The sequence below is a fragment of the Pygocentrus nattereri genome, chromosome 12, assembly GCF_015220715.1.
Source record: "Pygocentrus nattereri isolate fPygNat1 chromosome 12, fPygNat1.pri, whole genome shotgun sequence".
Classification (NCBI taxonomy): Eukaryota; Metazoa; Chordata; class Actinopteri; order Characiformes; family Serrasalmidae; genus Pygocentrus; species Pygocentrus nattereri.
The window spans coordinates 6,249,593-6,256,547 of NC_051222.1; positions in this window are offsets into that span (position 1 = coordinate 6,249,593).

The following is a 6,955-nucleotide window of genomic DNA, read 5'->3' on the forward strand; positions in this document are numbered from 1 at the left end:
TATGTAACTATGGCAGTTTGTTTTTTCATACAGCAGTTCTGGGACTCATTTCCAAATCTCTTTGAGTTGGAGTCTGAAGGTTCTTCTTTAGGCACTCTATCCATCGTGGAGCACTTGTTAAGCTGTCAGGATAGTGCCAGGATGTGTCTACCACCAAGGGAGGGCTGAGGAGTGAAATGGAGGCAAAGGAAGATAAAGAGATTGGAGAATGAGACGTCCACTGACTCTGTCTTGATTAACTGGAGCCGTTTGCATCAACTGTTGGAGTTCTAACCTCAATTTTATTCAGATCTTCATACAAAATCTAATTTCAGATCCTTATAAAAAATCCAATATAAGACAAAGTGAATAAGAGGAAACAAAACAGTTCTTAAGTGATCTTTCATTTATTGAAGGAAAAAAAAAAAAACTTGCTACAACTGGAGATCAGTCTTTCACATCTCAGCCTTTTGAAGAACTGCCCATATTTGAGGCCTTTCAAGCACAAGTTGCCCATTTAAGGTCCTGCCCCAGCATTTAAAAGGGGTTCAATTCAAGACTTTGACTAAGCCACTCCAAAACCTCAGTATTGTTTTTTTCTGAGCCATTCGTAAGGGTGGCTTAGTATTGTGATTTAGATTATCACCTTGCTGCACAACTCAGTTGCACTTGAGCATCAGATCATGGGCTAATGATCAGACATTATCATTTTCTAGTGGAGAGCAGAATTCACAGTTCCATCAATCATGGCAAGTCACCCAGGCACTGAAGCAAATAAGCATCCCCACACTATGAGACTACCACCACCATGTCTGACTATTGGTATGATGTTCTTATTGTGCAATGTTGTGTTAGCTTTACATCTGTTAATGGGACCCCAGTCTTCCAAGTTCCACTTTCCACACCGAACATTATTCTAAAAGACTTAAGGGTCATCAATGTGTTTTTGGGTGAATTGCATTAGATCATGGATACAATTTTGGCAGTTTCTTTCTAATAATGGCTCTCACTGTTGCTTACTGGAGTTCCAGAGCTGCATGTCTTTGCAACTCTTTCCAGACTAATATATTTCCATAACTTTGTCTCTGCTGGAATTTGTTTGATCGTCATATTTCTCTGCTTCTTGGGACCTTTATTAAATGTGACAAATATGCAGCAAGAAGAAATTAGGCAAATTGACTGGAACTAGAATACAAATTGGTGATCAGAAATGTGTGTCTTTGGGGGTAATAAACCAATGGAAAGCACAGGTGAAAACGGGAAAAACACCTCAACAAATGGCGGGAAAATGGAGGAAAGGAGCTGTTGAAAGTAACAAAGGCTGAGAAAGAAAAGTGAAAAACAACACTTCCTCCATGGTTATGAGAGGTAGGCCAACTTTGTTTCACCCGTTTGCTCTGAGAAGCAAACACTATCTGCATGGCTTGGAGCCGTTTGTTGCTCAAGGCTTCTTTTGGCTTTTAAGAAGTTTTGGGGCAATTTCTCCCTTTTGTGTTTCTAGCCCTCTTTTCTTTTCTTCTAAATACTCACCTGGGCTAAGTACTGTACTGGTCACCCCTCTATAAAGGTGTGACAAACGGCTGCTGTTTGCCACAGCCTTAAGTAGAGGAGTCCACAGGTGTGCCAGGTTGGGCCAAATTAGCCCAAGGGCTTTTAGAAATTGGAGTTCCCATGAACTTGTGGCACCTCGCTGCCATCGCCCTCTGCTGCTGGCCGGCAGCACAGGCTGGACCCTTATACTTTTAACCGCTGGAAATTCAGTTTAGCGTCAGCATTATTGTGAGTCACTAATCAGATGTAGAAGTAGAAGAAATAGCCCAGAATATTTTATTATAATAGGTCCAGAATATTTGAAAGCCCCCTTTCTCTACAGAACTGCCATTGGATGGATGACATGAATGTGTTTTATGCATATGAATGTGTGTAGGTGGTCAATGCTTCAAGCAACTGTACAAAAACAGCGGCTGTCTGTCATGACCAAGGGCCAGTCTGTCTCCCACACACATAAAAGCTCAGAGATATAGAGTTAACCACAAGGAGCAAGGTCCCACTAGGGAGCTAAAATGCTTAAACCCATTTAAAAGCTACACAAATTACAACTTTCCTTTATAAATGTGAGGTAAGAGAATGCCACTAACTGTGATGTTTACAAGATATAACTAATGAGGTGTTGTGCAAAGTTTAGCATTATCAGTAAACATTACAAATAAGCAGCAATTAAAGGGGTCAAAGAACTCATTTGCCCTGCTCTTAGTAAGAAAGCTTCTCTATAGAAACTGCTCCACAGTCTTGAGTTGAGAATTCCAGTCTGCCTATTAGCTGCACTTGCCAGGTTCAACATAGCTTTAAATAACAAGCCTTTTAGTACAGAAAACCTTCAATCTGAAGAACAGAACAGAGTGACTACACCCAGAAAACATGATGCTTAAACTAAAGGAGAAAAACAATTCAAATGATTGGTTATTCTGTAGCTTAAAGGATGCTGGCTGGCTTGGTGTTGTATAATCTGGTGATATGGAAAATGCAGAAAAATGCCAGATTCAGATATCTTCAGGAAAATGCTGCAAATCTTAATTCTACCAATAAATTAATAACATGTCTATAGATTGGGCACATAGAACTGAGTATAAAAAATGAACTCTTGCTGGACAGGGAAGATTCTCTGCTAATGGCAAGCCTGCCACTCTTCAACACATCAAAATTTCTTCTAAATCTGCCAATTCAAGTTGCAAATTTATCAATCAAAATAGTAGATTTCAATAAAAGGAAACAAGTTTGCCTGTAAACAAATTTAATGTAATTCTGTCAGCTCTCTGCTGTTACATGTATCCCCTAACTCCATCCATCCATTGTCTAAGCCGCTTCTCCATCAGGGTCGGGCTGGGGGTGCTGGAGCCTATCCCAGCAGTCATCGGACGGAAGGTCGCCAGTCCATCGCAGGGCAGACAGACACAGACAGTATCCCCTAACTGTCCAACATATTCATCCTTTTGCCACATTGGCTGTTGACGTGGTCAGGAAGTTGGCCTGCTTGGTTTCTATGTAGAAAAAGCCATTTGAATCCCTCTCACTTTGTAACAGTATCTCTGTCACACTTTCCCCTCGCTCTGTGATACGGTACTTGCTAGATAAGCAGAGTTCATTAAAATAACTGCCTTTCTTTTCTTAGAAAAATGGAGATAAAGTTGATGTATGATCTATTTGCACAATGGCAGACAGCGCTTTTATTATTTCCCTCCAAATAAGTAACTTCAGCTCAGTTTCAGGCTGCTGTATCTCTCACTGCACTGGCAGTTGTTTCCAAGCATTTCATCACCTGCAACACAGCAAAATAACCAGTGGACACTCTTCAGGCGAGTTAGTCAAAAACACGGTGTAGCATGCTGGCCTGAATGTGGATGCATTATTTATACAGCTTGTGCCCTGTCCATAGCAGATGTACCTGGACTATAAATATAACCAATGGGAACTTCACCTGGTCATTGCATCCTTCATCCGAATCAACTGGACTCTCTTCTCAGTCCAGATGCCAACCCCCTAGATGTCTATGGAGTTCAAAGCAATACCTGTAATGCGGACCGTATTCATGGTTCATTGATTAACAGCTGCCCTCTAAATTCCTTCATGAGGCCAGTCACCAGACTGAAGTCCTGCCCACACATATACGGACATTTTTGTAATAATAATTTACTTTGCATTTTGACCTCTTTAATGATGATTACAAACTCTTGGCCCAATGCACGGAGCCTTTTGAAACCAGTCCAAGGCTGTAGAATCTTTTGATGGAAAATTATTTATTAAGTTGGCTTGAAAAAGGCAACTTACTTTTCTTCATGATCTTCTTATTATTCTATAATTTAAAAAGTAAATGCTTCGCTTTCCACAGTATTTATTCCTGTGTTTTGGACTGAACGCTTTCAGGCCTATTCCTAATTTGGGTACTTGTCTGCCTGAACAGGGATGCCCACTATTGCCCATGTTATCTGTAAAATGTCTCAATTATTATTATTATTATTATAGAATTTAAAAAGTAAACGCTTCTCCTTCCATAGGTTTTGAGCTAGAACCATGAAACTTTAAAAGGATCTTAGGTCCTATACATGAGTGTGCTTGCGCTTTCCAAAGGGATCCAAAGTATGGTTTTTGTAAAATTATCGTTCAAAGACGATATTTTTCCCCAACAGGAAATAAATGGGGGGAACATACGGGACATTCAAATTAACTGCCTCAAGTGATGTCCATTATGACATCTCTCACATAGACACCCATAAACAGCATACACAGACTCACACACTCACAGCCTAATAATGCACAGCAGTATCAGCACAAATAACGAATTTAAGGTGGAGCTGCATTTAAGGTGGAGTTGCACTTAGAAAGTGCTGAGGTGGGACTGTTTTTAAGGTAAGACTGAATTTAAGGTAGCACTAAAAATTAAGGTGACACTGAATTTAAGGTGGAACTTCAATTAACATAGCACTGAATCTGAAGTGGTATAGAGCTTAAGGTAGAGCTCTGTAAGGTAGCGCTAAAATTAAGATGGTACAGAATTTAAGGTGGAACTTCATTTAAGTTAGCACTAAATTGAAGGTGGAGAGGCAATTAGAATGGCAGTAAATTTATGGTGGCATAGTATTTAGGGTGGAACTTTCTTTAAGGTAGCACTGAAATCAAGGAGGAACTTAAATGAACATATCACAAATTGTAAGGTGGCACATCATTTTTTTGTGGAACACCACATCTTTTAAATGTAGTGCAGTTGTGTTATGCTTTATTGGGTTTTCTTGAGGTATTTAACATCAAATTTCACGATGTATTACCGCTTAGTGAGCAGGTTAGCGTTATTTATAGAAATATGAGCTACTACCATGTTGGGGTGTTCTAAATGCACTACTGTGTACACTATTGTGCTCAGGCTCATGGCTAAATCAATAAATAAGTAAATGCACATATAAATAAATAAATGACAGCACACTTGGCATCTTTCCATCCTTTTAATAATGCACTCACATGCTGTACTGGGATTCACTTATAGTGGTATCCTGCTACATAAAGACAAAGAATGTGTCTTTCTTTGTGCATCGTGGCAAACAGTGCAGTTTGTTGGCTGTTTAGCTGGTTATTCCTGTGTTTTTGACTGAACACTTTCAGGCCTATTCCCAATTTGTGTGTGCTTGTGTGCCTGAACGGGAATGCCCACCATTGCCTGATATCTGTAAAGTGTCTCCAAATGAAAAGGCTTGGTGTGTTCGGTGCATGTGTCACAAAGATATGACCGAAAACAAATAAACAGAATTACATTCATGCATTTCATTTGGATGCATCCTTGATGTATTATCTGCATGCATTCATTATGGCTTTACTTCTTTTTAATCACATGAAGACACTGTAGTATCCACATCTACAAAGTAATCTATCAAGCCTATGAAATGATGCTGCTGCTGAATGTGGTTATGAAGATGATATAAAGAAACATAAATGCAGAAAGTTGCATATGGCTCATTTTAATATGCACTTGTTATAGAAATGGACAGGAATATTAGATATAACATTGGGGAGACTGTGTGAGGTAGTACATATATGTAATGAGTGTTCTGAAAAGAAATAAAAGTGAGAATAGTGTAAATATTGCCCTCTTCTCGTACTTGAACTAATCACACAACTTGTGATTCGGTTACAAAGTATTTTACATCTATCTTTAACCTTTTAAAATTCCCTGGACCAGCTGGTGGGTCCAGGCTTCGGTTTCTCTCTTCTATATTTTAAATATAGGAATGACTCCGTTAGTCAATATTCAATAATACACCATACAAGGTCATGCATTCATATAAAATTTGTGGATTTTTTTGTCCATTATGTTAAATTCAGATGAACAGTAATTGTCCATTAAGACGTGTTTAAGAAAGTCACTTTGATTCAACCAAAGATTTGCATATAACTATACCTCTGTCTAAAATTGATTTTTTATTTGTAAAGGACCCACACCCCTTTTTAGTCAATAAGTTGAATAGGTAGTCATTGTTAAACTACAAAGGCCTGTATGTGAGTCCACATTTCAAATCCCCACACATATACAAAATTGACAAATAAAAACTTTTCAGTTTGCACCATAAATGTTAAATCTCTCTCCAAAAAACAGAGAAAAAAACTCATTTCTGCTAGTAACCCTATGTGATATCCAATAGTATGTGAACACTAAGCTGACACTGGTGGACATGAACATTTTTCCAGTATCATTGTTAAGTTTTGGTAGGAAAAAACCTCAGATCTTGAAATGTTATATTGTTCAATCAGATTCTTTCCTCTGTAGTGTCTAGGTAGGTACAGCCAAGCTAGGTTCAGGAGTTGGATGCAGATCCCTTAGACTTAGACTTACTAGAAACAAAGTTAGAAAGTAAAAAGGAATAATGTTTTTACTTATAAATAGGTGGGACCAATTTTGTTAGGGGAAAGAAACATCACTTTAGGCCCTCTGGAAGTTTGATTTCAAATACAAGTGGTAGCCCAGCCAGGTTTCAATTAGTTGTTAGGAATGGAAGCAGGAGCAGAAATTCTAGGCCAGGGTTCTTTACTGAATAACTGCAAAAGTATTACGTACAAGACAAAATATGTTTATATTTATTACAAATTCCAAATAAAAATATATAGAATGTGTTTTATAGCTTGAATGGTCCAGGATCCAGAAAAATGTTCATGTTGGCTCTAAAATGAAGGTACTTTTTCTGCTTTTGTTTGATATCGTTTTGAGATTTATTGCCCAAAGTGAAGGTCTGGCTTTATTATGGCAGTATTTGTTGTTTTATGGATAACTTCAATTTGCTTTACACTTTGAAGCATACCTTATCTAGAACAGCTCAAAAAAAGTTCCAAATCAGCGTTTTATGTGTAATGAACGAGTGATAAATGCAATAGGGCAAATAAAACGAGCTATTTTTTATAATATGTCCAACTAATAGCAATAAAACAATGATGAGAT